Source organism: Aquarana catesbeiana, linkage group LG02, assembly GCF_042186555.1.
Source record: "Aquarana catesbeiana isolate 2022-GZ linkage group LG02, ASM4218655v1, whole genome shotgun sequence".
Classification (NCBI taxonomy): domain Eukaryota; kingdom Metazoa; phylum Chordata; class Amphibia; order Anura; family Ranidae; genus Aquarana; species Aquarana catesbeiana.
Window position 1 is genome coordinate 763,563,490 of NC_133325.1, and position 17,505 is coordinate 763,580,994.

Here is a 17,505-nt window from a genome sequence, read left to right on the forward strand (position 1 = left end):
GTTGCATACCCCGAGACGCTTGTTGGCGATCCAGGCTGCCATCACTAAGCCCAGCCGAGGAACCACCAAGGTGTTCGCCATGTCGCCTGCTGCCAGTGTCGTTCAACTACAAAAAAGGGTCCTCCTCCATTCATCCAACCAACCACCATCAGGGAACCACTAAGAAAGCAAATAACTTGCAAACATTGACCACATACCTGATGTTGTGTGTACTGCTCATAATACTCTAGTCCAGGCCCAAAGCAGCCAAGTTATTTGATCCACCTTCCTGAGTGCTACAACCGTGCGCCGCATTACATTTAACTCCTGCAACCGTGCACCCCATTACATCTAACTCCTGCAACCCTGCACCCAATTACATCTAACTCCTGCAACCCTGCACCCCATTACATCTAACTACTGCAGCTGTGCACCCCTTTACATCTAACTTCTACAACCATGCACATCTTAGCACCTGACTGCTGCAACTAGGTCAGCCTCTCCTAAGCATTCACCTGTACACAAGGAGTCTCCTCCTTCATTGAGATTAACTTCCTAGATGCATTGCTGCAACACCCAGTTGATAGACACTTTTATTTCCCTGCGCGCCAACGTCTTTAAAGGGCCCCAATGTAGCCAGCATAGGATTTACCACAAAGACTTACTCAGAGCACGCTATCCTAAAGGGGAGATTTGTGCTAAGAAAGGAAGTGATGAGCGGGTCACAGACCCACTGTTAAGCTGCACCCATTTGCAAATAACTTGCAAACATAGACCACATACCTGATGTTGTGTATGCTGCTCATTTTACTCTAGACCAGGCCCAAAGCAGCCAAGTTATTTGATCTACTGTCCAGAGTGCTGCAGCCGTGCACCCCCTTACATCTAACTACTGCAACAGTGCACATCTTAGCACCTGACTGCTACAACTAGGTCTACCCTCCTAAGCATTCACCTGTATGCAAGGAGTCTCCTCCTCCACTGAGATCAACTTCCTAGGTGCATTGCTGCAACGCCCAGTTTATAGGGTCCCCACAGCAAACCCGCATATTTTTTTTGTTTTTAAAGGGACAGTGTAAAAAAAAAAAAAAAAAAGTAAAATAAATAAATAAATTTAAAGCGCCCTGTCCCGCCGAGCTCGCGCGCAGAAGCGAACGCATACGCAAGTCACGCGCATATAAAAACGGTGTTCAAACCGCACATGTGAGGTAGGGCCGCGATTGTTAGAGCAAGAGAAATAATTCTAGCACTAGACCTCCTTTGTAACTCAAAACTGGTAACCTGTAGAAATTTTTAAACGTCCCCTATGGAGATTTTTAAGGGTAAAAGTTTGTCGCCATTCCACGAGCGGGCGCAATTTTGAAGTGTGACATGTTGGGTATCAATTTACTTGTCGTAACATTATCTTTCACAATATAAAAGAAAAAATTGGGCTAACTTTACTGTTGTCTTATTTTTAAAGTCAAAAAAGTGTATTTTTTCCAAAAGGGACAGTGATTTAGCCTAGGGAGAGGTGGCTTTTGGGATTTTGGGAATGTGGCATTGCATGTGTTGTGCCTTAATGTGTTCAAGAACTGCAACCTCCCGGTGCAAACTCACATTGCCTCTTCACTTCTGTGCATCAAGGATTTAACGGTCTTAACCACTTGCTGACCAGGCCTTTTCTGTAACATTTTGTTTACAAGTTTAACCGCTCACACAGATATACTGTGGCAGAATTGTACGGCTGGGCGAAACCCCGTACGGGTACGGCTTCCTCTTTAAGAGTGCGCCCTCTGCACGGCGGGGGACCCGATGCACGTGGCCAGTGGGCGCAACCGCTGCAAGCCACATGCGATCGCGTGCACGAGAGTCAGCACGGGGATTTGTGTGTGTAAACACACAAATTCCTGTTCTGTCAGGGGAGAGGAGACATATCGTTTGTTCCTACATAGTAGGAACAACGACATGTCTCCTCCCCCAGTCAGTCCCATCCCCATACAGTTAGAACACATCTAGGGAACACACATTTAACCCCTTGATCGCCCCCTAGTGTTAACCCCTTCCCTGCAAGTGACATTTATACAGTAGTCAGTGCAGATTTATAGCACTGATCGCTGTATAAATGTCAATGGTCCCAAAAATTTGTCAAAAGTGTCCGATCTTTCCATCACAATGTTGCAGTACCACTAAAAATCGCAGATCACCGCCATTATTAGTAAAAAAAAAAAAAAGCCATAAAAATGCCATAAATCTTTCCCATAGTTTGTAGACGCTATACTTTTGCACAAGCCAATCAATATATGCTTATTGCAATTTTTTTTTTAACCACATCAATACTGGGCACTTTCACCCCCTTCCTTCCCAGACCAATTTTCAGCGTTCTCGCACTTTCAATGACAATTGCGCGGTCATGCAATGCTGTACCCAAAGAAATTTTTATCATTTTATTCACACAAATAGAGCTTTCTCTTGGTGGTATTTATTCACTACTCCGTTTTTTATTTTATGCGATATAAGCGAAAAAAGAGCGGAAATTTGGGAAAAAAAACAATATTTTCTTCTTTCTATTTTAAAAGAAATCCAATAAAATCAAATTTTTTCACAAATTTAAGCCAAAATGTATTCTGCTACATGTTTTTGGTAAAAAAAATCCCGTTAAGTGTATAATAATTGGTTTGTGTGATCACGGACAGATGTACGCAAATGATCATGCACAGATGTCCGCAGGTGATCACGGACATATGAGTGCAGATAATTTTATTTATTTATTACAGGTACTTATATAGCGCCGTCAATTTACACAGCGCTTTACATATATATTTTACATTCACATCAGTCCCTACCCTCAAGGAGCTTACAATCTAAGGTGCCTAACTCACATTCGTACATACTAGGGACAATTTAGACAGGATCCAATTAACCTACCAGCATGTCTTTGGATAATCATTGGGACATGTGATTTTACTGTTACATATGTGAGGGACAGGTGTTTTTACTATGTTTTGGGGACATGTGTGTTAACTTTGTGTGTTTACACTGTGGGGACACTAGACTGGTGATCAGTGAGTAAAAAGCTGTAAAAAACAGCTTATACTCACTGATCAGCAGCCGGCTGCAGCAATCCGCTCTCTTCTCTTCATTGACAAATTCTGTGTGAGGAGAGCTGATTGCCTAGCAACCGGCTCTGTATTTACATCACATGACGGCTGTGATTGGACACGGCCGTCATGTGATCAGGAGGGCCAATCACAGAGCCCTCCTGCCGATCGGAGATGCGCCATGTCCGGGTGACACGCGCGCATGTGATCCCCCTCCTTCTGAGGGACGTTCCTGAACGTCCACTCAGAAGGAATGAGCGCCCACCCGGCCGTTTATGTACAGTGGTCGGGTGGGAAGTAGCTAACAAAAATATGTAGAAGAATAAATATTGGCCTAAACTGGTGAAGAAATTTGTTTTTTAAAAACAGTTTTGGGGATATGTATTATAGCAAAAAGTAAAAAATATCGTTTTCTTTCAAAATTGTTGTTTTTTTGTTTATAGCGCAAAAAATAAAAAAACGCAGAGGTGATCAAATACCACCAAAAGAAAGCTCTATTGGTGGGAAAAAAAGGACGCAAACTTTGTTTGGGTACAGCATTACATGACCACTCAATTGTCAGTTAACATTTGTTGTTTACAAGTTAAAATCAGTATTTTTTGCTAGAAAATTACTTAGAACCCCCAAACATTTTATATATATATATATATATATATATATATATATATATATATATATATTTTAGCAAAGATCCTAGAGAATAAAATGGCGATTGTTGCAATATTTTATGTCACACAGTATTTGCGCAGCTGTCTTTGAAACACAATTTTTGGGGAAAAAATACACTTTAATGAACAAAAGAAAGATGATATCATAGATAAATAGATACCTAACATGTCATACTTAAATTTTGCGCAGGCTCGTGGAATGGCGACAAACGATGGTACTTCGAAATCTCCATAGGTGACACTTTAAACATGTTTACAGGTTACTAGTTTAGAGATACAGAGGAGGTCTAGTGCTAAAATTATTGCTCTTGTTCTTACAATGGCAGTAATACCTCACATGTGTGGGTTTGAACGTTGTTTACATATGCGGGCGCGACTTACATATGTGTTCACTTCTGCGTGCGAGCTTCGAGGGACGGGGCGCTTTAAAAAATGTTTTTAGATTATTATTTACTTTACTTTTTATTTTTACACCGTCCCTTTATTTATTTTATTTTTTTACCACTTTTATTCCTATTACAAGGAATGTACAAGGAATGTAAACATCCCTTGTAATAGAAAAAAAGGATCCTCTTTATCTAGAGATCTGGGGTCAAAAAGATCCCAGATCTCTCATTTATCCTTAAAAGCAAAAGAAAAGAAAAAATGTTGATACTTTCAAATAAGGGGAGTTGGGACTTTATCATCCCGGATTCAGTAGAACAAAAAGGAAATTTGGGACTTTAAATGAGGTGGTAGACTTGGTGTAGAAAACGTGGTCAGTTTTATTGGAATAAAAATTATATAAAAAATATATTACATATAGATGATAAACATCATATGGAAAAGCATATAATGAAGTATTCTCATAATGTACATATGCATACTCGATTCAAATTACTGAGTAATAGTAAATTTCATATACAGAGATCAATAACTAAGTAACATCGTAATATACGTATGCATAGAATAATAACATCATATGGGTGAATGTATACATAAAAAACACTTGGTGCATATATATAGCATAATCAATTATCCTGACAGCTGGCAACCAAAGGAATAATAAAGAAATTATGTGTAACATATCTTGATACGGAGTTGATAGGCATGTAACTACATCCTTAATGCCCGACGCGTTTCTGTGTGAGATACACTTCTTCAGGGGCGGATGTGGTGGGGTATCTATAAAAATTATATAAATTATAAAAATTAATTCTAATGTAGGTAAGTACAGCGGGTAAAAAACTGATGGTGTGGTATGCCCTGGGTACTTACATGCCCGTGCGTAGCGACGGTATGCAGAATAGGCAAAACCGGAGCCGTGGGAATGGTCCGTCCCGGGAGCTGAGGTGATGGGACACCCCATGTCCAAGGATTAGCACATGCAGAAACCCCCCAGAAAAAACGCAGGCCTCTTGTGATGAAGGTATGAACAGTGATGGAATCCAAAAAAAAAAGGTGTGAATGAGACCTAGTAATGAAATATATAAGAAAGTGACCAAGGGTGGTGGTGGTGAAAAACTAAAAAATATGTGTAAGTGTGGTGTGTAAGGCCGGTGGTGGTATGAACCACCGCATCACCAAGGATGGGTGACTAGTGAAAAACAGGAAAGGAGGGAAACGGAAACAACGTGTGCTAAGGGGTACTGTCCATAGGACACCTCTATATTTACCTAATGTGCGAGTGTTAATGGGAATGGCTTCCAAAAGGTGAGCGTGCTGCCTGTGTATGAAAGAAGGAGACCTGCGGTGGGGAAAGACTATATGCGCGTCCGAGGAGGGGGGGCCATCACCAGCGTCACGCGCACGACAGGAAGAAAGAGGTGGGAGCCTGGGCACGCACGGCAGATCGTCGTACGTACCCTGACGCCGAGAACCCCACTGTCGGCCAGGTGGAAACAACGGGCTGCTCCGCTGTGGCGCCAAAAAGTGATGACACCTCACACGCGAGGCCGCTGGGCGTGGCGCCGATGCGCTGTGGACGCCCGCCCACCACCCCTTGGGGGGGGGAGGGCGAGTGTGCAGAGCGCATCGCAGCTCCCGGGAACAAGACAAAAAACCCGGCCCGGAGTGGCAGTATCCGCACAATCCGCCGTAAACTTAGGCATGATAAGGTACTGGCGCCAACTGAAAAGCATGGATAGATGTTGTCTCGCCACGTATACAACATCTACACGTGGATGGCAGGGGAACACTGCCAACCAAAGTCAAACACCTCCATCCCTATTGCAAAAACAATCAAATAAGGGGAGTTGGGACTTTATCATCCCGGATTCAGTAGAACAAAAAGGAAATTTGGGACTTTAAATGAGGTGGTAGACTTGGTGTAGAAAACGTGGTCAGTTTTATTGGAATAAAAATTATATAAAAAATATATTACATATAGATGATAAACATCATATGGAAAAGCATATAATGAAGTATTCTCATAATGTACATATGCATACTCGATTCAAATTACTGAGTAATAGTAAATTTCATATACAGAGATCAATAACTAAGTAACATCGTAATATACGTATGCATAGAATAATAACATCATATGGGTGAATGTATACATAAAAAACACTTGGTGCATATATATAGCATAATCAATTAGCCTGACAGCTGGCAACCAAAGGAATAATAAAGAAATTATGTGTAACATATCTTGATACGGAGTTGATAGGCATGTAACTACATCCTTAATGCCCGACGCGTTTCTGTGTGAGATACACTTCTTCAGGGGCGGATGTGGTGGGGTATCTATAAAAATTATATAAATTATAAAAATTAATTCTAATGTAGGTAAGTACAGCGGGTAAAAAACTGATGGTGTGGTATGCCCTGGGTACTTACATGCCCGTGCGTAGCGACGGTATGCAGAATAGGCAAAACCGGAGCCGTGGGAATGGTCCGTCCCGGGAGCTGAGGTGATGGGACACCCCGTGTCCAAGGATTAGCACATGCAGAAACCCCCCAGAAAAAACGCAGGCCTCTTGTGATGAAGGTATGAACAGTGATGGAATCCAAAAAAAAAAGGTGTGAATGAGACCTAGTAATGAAATATATAAGAAAGTGACCAAGGGTGGTGGTGGTGAAAAACTAAAAAATATGTGAAAGTGTGGTGTGTAAGGCCGGTGGTGGTATGAACCACCGCATCACTAAGGATGGGTGACTAGTGAAAAACAGGAAAGGTGGGAAACGGAAACAATGTGTGCTAAGGGGTACTGTCCATAGGACACCTCTATATTTACCTAATGTGCGAGTGTTAATGGGAATGGCTTCCAAAAGGTGAGCGTGCTGCCTGTGTATGAAAGAAGGAGACCTGCGGTGGGGAAAGACTATATGCGCGTCCGAGGAGGGGGGGCCATCACCAGCGTCACGCGCACGACAGGAAGAAAGAGGTGGGAGCCTGGGCACGCACGGCAGATCGTCGTACGTACCCTGACGCCGAGAACCCCACTGTCGGCCAGGTGGAAACAACGGGCTGCTCCGCTGTGGCGCCAAAAAGTGATGACACCTCACACGCGAGGCCGCTGGGCGTGGCGCCGATGCGCTGTGGACGCCCGCCCACCACCCCTTGGGGGGGGGAGGGCGAGCGTGCAGAGCGCATCGCAGCTCCCGGGAACAAGACAAAAAACCCGGCCCGGAGTGGCAGTATCCGCACAATCCGCCGTAAACTTAGGCATGATAAGGTACTGGCGCCAACTGAAAAGCATGGATAGATGTTGTCTCGCCACGTATACAACATCTACACGTGGATGGCAGGGGAACACTGCCAACCAAAGTCAAACACCTCCATCCCTATTGCAAAAACAATCAAATAAGGGGAGTTGGGACTTTATCATCCCGGATTCAGTAGAACAAAAAGGAAATTTGGGACTTTAAATGAGGTGGTAGACTTGGTGTAGAAAACGTGGTCAGTTTTATTGGAATAAAAATTATATAAAAAATATATTACATATAGATGATAAACATCATATGGAAAAGCATATAATGAAGTATTCTCATAATGTACATATGCATACTCGATTCAAATTACTGAGTAATAGTAAATTTCATATACAGAGATCAATAACTAAGTAACATCGTAATATACGTATTCCATCACTGTTCATACCTTCATCACAAGAGGCCTGCGTTTTTTCTGGGGGGTTTCTGCATGTGCTAATCCTTGGACACGGGGTGTCCCATCACCTCAGCTCCCGGGACGGACCATTCCCACGGCTCCGGTTTTGCCTATTCTGCATACCGTCGCTACGCACGGGCATGTAAGTACCCAGGGCATACCACACCATCAGTTTTTTACCCGCTGTACTTACCTACATTAGAATTAATTTTTATAATTTATATAATTTTTATAGATACCCCACCACATCCGCCCCTGAAGAAGTGTATCTCACACAGAAACGCGTCGGGCATTAAGGATGTAGTTACATGCCTATCAACTCCATATCAAGATATGTTACACATAATTTCTTTATTATTCCTTTGGTTGCCAGCTGTCAGGCTAATTGATTATGCTATATATATGCACCAAGTGTTTTTTATGTATACCTTCACCCATATGATGTTATTATTCTATGCATACGTATATTACGATGTTACTTAGTTATTGATCTCTGTATATGAAATTTACTATTACTCAGTAATTTGAATCGAGTATGCATATGTACATTATGAGAATACTTCATTATATGCTTTTCCATATGATGTTTATCATCTATATGTAATATATTTTTTATATAATTTTTATTCCAATAAAACTGACCACGTTTTCTACACCAAGTCTACCACCTCATTTAAAGTCCCAAATTTCCTTTTTGTTCTTCAAAATGTTGATACTTTTTTTTTCCAGTTCTCGGGCTTTACTGTCTTTAAGCCTGAGAACCGGAACTGACGTCGGAGGTCGCTCTGGTCCTCCAAGGGCATAGAGCCAAGTGGGGGCTATCTTGCCCTCACTCAACTTCCTGCCTAGCCATTGGCCGCATCGGATTGGTTCCGGGTTTACCGACGACTTTGGTAAGCTTGTAAAAGACTGGGAAGCAGCAGGGGGGGACACGACCTCTCCTGCCGCCTCCAAAAGTAATCCCATGGAAAATCCACCAGTGGGATCACTTTTATCTGACGCCGAATCGCCCACAGCTAGCTGCAGCTATAACAACGGTGTTTAACATGAAAGTAATGACGTATATATACTGTGGGCGGTGGCAGCACCCAGCTGGGAACTGCACTGTGCCTGTGTAGAGCAGCAATTTTACAGATTACTGGAATGCCGCGTACACACGAGCGGACTCTCCGGCATACTTGGTCCGGCGGACCAGAGTCCGCCGCACAATCCGATTGTGTGTAGGCTCCGGCGGACTTTTTTTTCCCAAAAGTCTGCTGTACCTAGATTTGAAGCATGTTTCAAAACTTAGTCCGCCGGAAAGTCCGTTCGTCTCGTTCGTCTGTATGCTGGTCCGACGGACCAGATACGACGCAAGGGCAGGGTATTGCATCTTGCGCTCGCTGCAATAGGAAAAACACATTTTCCGGCGAGCGTGGGGCATACCAGTGGTGGGGGGGCCCCGCAGGGCGCCCCCTCCCCCAAAGCACCCACCCCCCATGTTGAGGGCATGCGGCCTGGTACGGTTCAGGAGGAGGGGGGCCGCTCGCTCGTCCCCACCCCCTTTCCTGACAGGCCGGGCTGCGTGCTCGGATCAGGGTCTGGTATGGATTCTAGGGGGGGAGCCCACGCCGTTTTTTCAACGTAGGTGGTTCCCTTTAAAATCTATACCAGACTTAAGGGCCTGGTATGCCCCGCGACGGGGCTCGCAAGGTGTCAATCACGCCGATAAAAGCGGCGAGATTCACTTCCTTTTCTAGTCCCGTCGTACCCGAGTCACGTTCAAAATGAACGGACTTGTCCGTGTGTGGGCAAGTCCATTCATTCTGAAAGTCCACCGTAACTCCGGCGAAAGTCTGTCGGAAAGACGGGCAGACCTAGCCTGCTGGAAAGTCTGGTCATATGTAGGCAAGTCTGTCCGTTCAGGTAGTCCGCCGGAAAGTCCGGCGGAAAGACCATCGGACCAAGTCTGCTGGAAAGTCCGCTTGTGTGTACGAGGCAGAAGTGTTACTGAGCCTATTACAGCAAGTGTTACTGGACTTAGCTCTAAGGAAGGGGGTGCATCCCCGAAACGCGCCAGTTGCCAGCACCACAGCTTCGCTCTTTCCATTATGCGATTCCTACACTGCATTGTAAGTGATATATTTTTTATGCCTTCTTTACTTCTACTTTTGTGAGTACCCATCTGTTTATGTTTTTGTTTCACACAACAAGTCTCAGGTAATACACAAGGCATTTGCGCCCTTCTTGGTGCTTTTTGTAGTATATACTGGATTTTGCCATCTGAGGAGGGCTGCATTAGTGGAGTATTCCTGACCGATGTTATCCACACTTTATTTGGCAGATGTCTGAGCTCTGGAAGAGTCTGTGTGTTTTGTGTTTTCTAAGAAAGTGTTACTGAGCCTATTGCTGAAGCGATACTGCTCCTGTTACCACAAGTGTACCTATACCTTTAACCACAATTGTTTCATATCTGTTGCTAACAGTAGCAATACTACTGTCCAGAAACTAATGCTCATACTCGTGCAGCTAATTGCTCATGCACATGGGCCAACACACAGACAAGCTCTGGCCAGTAATCAGTGTGCATTGACACATAGACGCATCGGCGTACACATCTGCGCACATTCCAATCCCAAGAAAAAGCGGCAAACTGCCTTTGTACAGGAGGCCCTGATGTGAGCTAGTATCTGACCCTGGCAATTATCTGCTTCTGAATGTACCCCTGCTCGAGTCTTCACACCGTGTTCCCCAGGTTCTTGGTTTGGGTGCCGCACTGCAGTCTGCCAACCACAATGCTTTCCTGAGGAGTCTCACCTGCTACTCAGCTACTGCCACCTGTACTACCTTGTGCTTTGTACTTCTGTGACCACATTTAGGGGTACTTGGACGAGAACTTCAAGGGAAGCCTGTAGGCAGGTGTAATCTAATTTCTCCACTGCAGGTGGCGGTATATGCAGCAGCACTGCAGTTGGACAGGAAGTCAGGAGGAACATGGTTCCTCTATGGTTTACTGGATCACTGGGGAAGTTATCCCATTGGATGCTGCCTTCCCATGTGACATCTTGGGTCAGGCAAAGCCTTTTGAAGGCCCTAGCTCCCAGGTTTGGCATGCATTTGGTGAGTTGGTAGAGTAGGGACAGGTACCCTGCTTGTGAGGGACAGTAATAGCACTAAGGAAAGGTTCCCGATGAAAATGGAAAGCTTGGTGTCTCTTCTGCACACCTTCCCGATTGGGCACAGGATGGCCGTGCTGCATTCTACCCTCTCTTAACAGAAGCTGTCAGTCCAGCTTGAATATGCTACTTCAAGTTGTTGGAAACCATGAGTGCCCATGGCTGGGTACCCTTCCCACCAGGTTTGTCACCCCCCCCCCCCACTGTTGTTCGGGGGGTGGGGGGATGCAAGTGTCTTATTGAAAGCATGGGGCTTGTCAAAATCCTGGAGTTCTGCTTTGAGCTGCAATGTCTGTAGTTAAAGGAGAAGTGTGGGCATAGTAAAAAAACATTCATACTCATCTTCCTGCTGCAGCATCGGTAGAATGCTGCAGCTGGTCCCCACAACCTCTAAGCCTTAGAACTGAGGGATCACACGACTGCTGATCGTCCAGTTCTCAGTTCTTCACTGAGCAGAGAGTGCTGACTGTTAGTCACTGCTCTCCGCTCTGCCTCTCCAGCACTCATTTGAGGCTGTGGAGGGGATTTGAGAAGCTGGCTCAAGATCTAAGAGACATTCTGAGAGGCTGAGCCAGCTATTGGTTAGGCATCTGGGTGGATATAACATTATTGGCGAGATGCTTCCAAAGCCTAGACCGGCTCTGTGACGTTATCTGTTTCTGGGACACAGGAGAGCACAAGCACTCCTGTAATCCAGAAGAGAAGTATAGGGCTCTGTATATGGGCTTTGCCCATATTTCTCTTTTAAATTCAGTGTCTGAATAAGCAGTTAGGCTTTAGGCAGTCTAAGTCTTTGTTTACTTTTTCTGTGCTCTGCGGGCTTTTCCTCAGCTCAGGATATTGATTGCTTTTGCAGGCTACTGTTTAGGAGAAGATGTTCCAGTAGTCAGAGTGGAAAAAACAATAACTGAGTTCTAAATATTGACCCTCTCTAGCCAATCATTGAGCCAATCATTGAGAAATTTGTTCAGAGGTGTGAGCTGAGGGAGATGAAAAATCCAACCTTTCCGAGTCTTCCTCTCTCCTTCGGGCCCTGCCCCAGGTGAAGCCAGTGTTACATACTTAGCAAGGTTGAATAAAGAAGTCCATCCAGTTCAACCTGAGTGAGTGTCTACTATTGTTCATATACCTGTACATTGTGCCTCATTAAGATGCTTATCTATTATATCATTATACATTTAAGGTCCCCATATAGCCCCGTCAATTTACGCAGTGCTCCACACATACATCGCACCCTATCCTCAAGGAGCCCACAATCTAAGGTCCCCAACTCTCCATTCATATACTGGGGCCAATTTTTTGGACAGAAGCCAATTAACCTACCAGCATGTCTTTGGAGTGTCATTGTAAATGCGGGGAACAATTTTCCTGTTGGACGGTGTGTCCAGAAGGAACTGGGAAATAACATGTAAGCCTGGAGAAGGCATCATTAACTGAATCTTCGTGCTTGAGAATGTTTATGGGGAGCTGGGGGGAAACTTCAACAGCAACCATTGTCAACCAACGTTCCGTGGAACCCTAAGGTTCCTCCACAAATGGCTAGGGGTGCCTTAGGTTGTGGCCGATTGGCCTCATATCTGATGGCGCTTGCATAGTTACAGGGTCAACACTGCTGGGCAAAACCGCCAATTATCTTTTAATTGTCTATATGTTTGGTTGTCTGACCACCACTGTAATGCCCTGTACACACGGTCGGATTTTCCGATGGAAAATGTGTGATAGGACCTTGTTGTCGGAAATTCTGACCGTGTGTAGGCTCCATCACACATTTTCCATCCGATTTTCCGACACACAAAGTTTGAGAGCAGGATATAAAATTTTCCGACAACAAAATCCGTTGTCGGAAATTCCGATCGTGTGTACACAAATCCGACGGACAAAATGCCACGCATGCTCGGAATAAATAAAGAGATGAAAGCTATTGGCTAATGCCCCGTTTATAGTCCCAACGTACGTGTTTTACGTCACCGCGTTTAGAACGATCGGATTTTCCAACAACTTTGTGTGACTGTGTGTATGCAAGACAAGTTTAAGCCAACATCCGTCGGAAAAAATCCTAGGATTTCGTTGTCGGAATGTCCGAACAAAGTCCGACTGTGTGTACGGGGCATAAGGGGGGATTCTTACTAATCTTCAATGTAAGAGACATTTTTCACATTGTCATTCAATTAATTTATTTTAGGGATTATTCAGGGGTAAAATGGTTGAGAAAGGCTGGTTTACAGATTAGGGACCTGTAGCTGCTCTAGAAGGGTCAAGGACCTAAATTTTCCAGAAGAAAAAGATCCATTGTAATGTAACAAAGTGATTGTGACTGCTCTTACAGAGTAATGGATCTGATTCATGGTTGCTCTTTAAGGATCAAAGACTGTCAGGAAGCTAGAGAAAGACAAACATGAGCTACACTAAACTAAAAATAACCTTGTGTAGGTCAGATTTGCTGCCACCCTTTTTAGTTATCCTTTGTCCCTAATCCTCTTTCCCAGTTAATGTCAGTAAGATACAAGAAAAGACTAAAGTGAACGGTGCCCAACTTGTTTATCCCAGCATATACCAAGAATTCCGCCAGTGGATGCACCAAGTACAAGGGCCTTCCAGAAATATCAGGCTGCTATAAACACTACTTTGAGGGTGATTTCATACCACTCCGAGAGAAGTCATGCTACCATCACATGATGACAGGTAACGTCAATAAATAGAAGCAGCACATATGCAGTTGCTTAGTAAATGTGATTTTGATAAACATGAAAACTACAGTGAAGGGAAGGCATAGTGCTATTTCAGTGAGGATATATTTAGACTTATTACATTTATAACGTGTTTTGTTACTGCATTACATTAAAGTGTATCTTGAGGCAAAACCTTATTTTTTTTTTGAATCTATTGAAGGGCCCAACATTGTAAGTGGGTACGCCAAAGGCGCGTCCAAAGCCCGGCGCATCAGAGGGAAGAGAAGAATGATGGCTGCTGGGGTGGGGTAGGTCTAGCGGCAAGAGATAAGGTAAGTAAAGTAAAGTATAAGTAAAACTGCTTTTTTAATGGTGCCCTATACAAAAATGCAAGCCGCTCTACAAGGGGAGCTTTGAAATTTCTTCAAGGGTTAAGCTTTAAAATTTATGTAAAGCCAAAAAAAAACGTTGTTTTGGATAGAATGGAGAAGGATTAGATCATCTGTTAGGTTTTTATCTGCTCTCTGTGCCCCTGCTGAGAAGATTCACCCTATTTGTGCTTGTGACTATCCAAAATTGTGGTGGTCATCAAAACAGGAAGTGAGGGGATATCTTCTAATGTCACCAGTTCCAGTGACAACTGCCTAAAAGGGGATAGGCCCTTGCATTAGAGGAATCTCCTCTTACTTTCTGTTGGTTCTCTCTGACAGGAAGTGAAGAGTAGTGGAACTCAAAAAAATGGGACAAAAAAAAAATTGACAGTAATGTTCATTACTCTATCCAAAGCTAAAATAAAATAAAAAGGACGTCAATTTTGTTTGGGTACAATGTTGCACGAATCAAGTAGATCATTAATACAATTGTATATAACAAGAAAAATTAGACAAGCTGTTTACCTGATGCTCATGCGGTGTGACTTTCTTCTTACCGCAGAAGGTGAGGTTTAAATTGATTTACATTTCTTCTTATACCCATGCTGTCACAAGGGATGTTGTTCATCCCTTGTGATAGCAATAAAGTTAGTAAAAAAAAAATTGTAAAAATAAAAATAATAAAAAAATAATTAATTAAAGCGCCCCCCTCCCCCCCCCCGTCACACCATGCTTACGCGCAAATGTGAGCGCATACGTTACTCCCACACTCATATGTGAACGGTGATCGCACCACACATGTGAGGTATTGTCGTGAATGCGAGAGCAATAATTCTAGCCCCAGACCTCCCGTGCAACTCTAAAGGCCGTTTAAAGCGTCGCCTATGGAGAATTTTAAGAACCAGAGTTTGCCGCCATTCCACGGACGTGCGCAATTTTAAAGCATGACATGTTAGGTATCTATTTACTCAGTGTAACATCATCTTTTACATTGTACAAAAAAAAAATTTTAAAAATCGGGCTAACTTTAGTGTTTTTTTTTTTTTTTAAACAAACAAGGAAATCAAGTAGATCATTGATACAATTGTATATAACAAGAAAAATTAAACAAGTTGTTTACCTGATGCTCATACGGTGTGACTTTCTTCTTATACCACAGAAGGTGAAATTTACATTGACCTCCGCATCCGACAGCCAGTAACAATTTCTTTTGCCAGGTCGGGATTTCGGCAATCAAGGTGAATAAGACTCCACAAGGCAAGCGATTAATCCTCCAGCGAGCGTTGGTAATGGGCTAGGTATTTCTTTTGTTTAAGGCATGACCTAGCAAGGGCAGGTCCCAGCAATGAGATTGTCAGTCTCGGATGATAACATTGGGGTAGAGTCCGCTTACTGTACATTGAGCCAGCAATCATTAACCATGCAGGCGGAAGGCCTGGGAGTGTACACTGAGGATAGCAATTCACTATGGTAGTTTCGATGATTATGTCACCTGCACTTATTAATGAAGGGCTGCATAAGTTGAACATTATGTCTATTTGACTTTTAAAGCAAGAGGCTTATGTGCCAGCCAGCCTTCCTCGTGGAATATTTTTTCCACTTTTGGCAAAGAACACTGAGCAAGAGAGACTGTTTGTTACACAGAATTAAAAGCGTGTATTCATAAAAACGAACTCAGAGCTTTTTCGCCCTGGAAACTTGCATGTTCAATGTGAAATCAAATGTTATTAGGTTATTTTTCTCTCCATTTATTGATAGCATGAATCAAGAAAATACCACATTATGACCACTAGATGGAGCTGATAATTGTAGGAATTAAACACTTGCCGTCCAAGGTACGTAAATGGACATCCTTGGGTTGCAGTGGTTATACCGAGATGATGCCTGCACCTACAGGAATCATCCCAGTATCATTCTTTGCAGTCATTGTTTCTCTTTACTGCAGAAATGATCTGAGTGGCTAATTAGCCCCGCAATCACTTCTGCGGGTGGCAGAAGGGGGTCCCACCCCCTCCCGCCGCCGCTGATTTTTCCCGGCTCTCCGCTCCCATCGTGGAGGCCAGGGGATGATGGCTGTCCTGTACAGGAAGAGAGAGGAACCAACGTCATTCCCCTCCCTCTGTAACCCTGGAAACCGGGAGCGACTAGTAGTTTGTCACGTCCGGTTCCCCCCCCTTGTTTACCTGGCTACCAGGGAAGCAGCCAATCAGACCGATCTGTGTCTGATCGGCTGCATAGGAGGCCAGAGGAGAGATTTGGGGTCTAATAGATCCTAAATCAGGGGTCTTCAAACTTTCTCCCTCCAGATGTTCAGGAACTACAATTCCCATCATGCCTAGCCATGTCTGTGAATGTCAGAGTTTTACAATGCCTCGTGGGATGTGTAGTTCCGCAACAGCTGGAGGGCCGTAGTTTGAGGATCCCTGTCCTAAATCTCTCCATAAAGAGGACCTGTCATGGCCCATGCTGTCACAAGGGATGTTGTTCATCCCTTGTGATAGCAATAAAGTTACTACAAAAAAAAAAACAGTAAAAATATAAATAATAAAAAAAAAAAAAAAAAATGAAAGTGCCCCCGTCACACCATGCTTTGATACTTTGTTCATTTTTCATGTCTGAGGTTTACAACCACTTTAACCACTGGCCGACCACACTATAGTTGAGTAACAGCTACACGGCTAGTTCTGGGAGGTCGTCATATGGCAGCCTCCTGTGATCGCGCCCGCCGTGCGTCTGCTGCGGAGCGAACTCTGTCATCACAGTGTCTGGAGGACACTGCTGATCACAGACCAGGGGCGGATCCAGGGGGGGCAACAGGGCAATTGCCCCCCCCCCCCAAAATAATAGCACACTGACACTCTGAATGTTATTGTATATCCTGCCGCTCCGCTGTGCCGGCCCGAGTCTCTCTCTCATGTGCCGATCAGCAGCGGCGCCGAGAGAGAGACTCGCGTGTGGTACGGGCGGCGGCGGTCACTGACACTGAAGGAAGGAGGTGGGTGGAGCCTCTTCCCTGCACTCGTTGCTAGAAGCCAGGCGGCCCTGGCGTTAGCAACGAGTGACGTCAGTCAGGTCAGCGTCAGTCACACTCTCAGAGCCGACCGACCCGGTGTGAGTGTGACTGTGTCTGTGACACAGCCTGGAGCGGCGCCTCCTATAAATACAGCAGACAGCAGCCAGTAACTCTAACAAGTATATAACAATTGAGTGCACTGCACAGCACAGCACACTTCCAGCCAGGCTGCCAGCCCGTCCGCCCCTGACTGTGTTGGCCCCACCCACCGGCACCCTCCTCCTGGCTCCCTCCATGTTGTCGGACAGGGGACATTGGCAAGTGACAATCCGCATGTTGTGGCAGGTGACATTGACAAGTGACAATCCGCATGTTGTGGCAGGTGACATTGGCAAGTGACAATCCGCATCTTGTGGCAGGTGACATTGGCAAGTGACAATCCGCATCTTGTGGCAGGTGACATTGGCAAGTGACAAT

The 17,505-nt window shown here is 44.4% G+C and overlaps 1 protein-coding gene across 3 annotated transcripts in view; it reads right to left on the reverse strand.

The window, feature by feature from the left end:
* Window positions 1-17,505, reverse strand: part of IGSF5 (immunoglobulin superfamily member 5) — a 188,798-nt gene that overhangs the window by 78,876 nt on the left and 92,417 nt on the right. For 2 of the 3 annotated variants that reach the window (XR_012241801.1, XM_073617230.1), the window contains exon 1: window positions 15,136-15,395. The exons of the other annotated variant lie outside the window; for it this stretch is intronic. The gene's annotated coding sequence lies outside the window, so the exon portion shown is untranslated. Of the gene's footprint in view, window positions 1-15,135; window positions 15,396-17,505 lie in introns of those variants that run through there. 3 annotated transcript variants of the gene reach the window in all.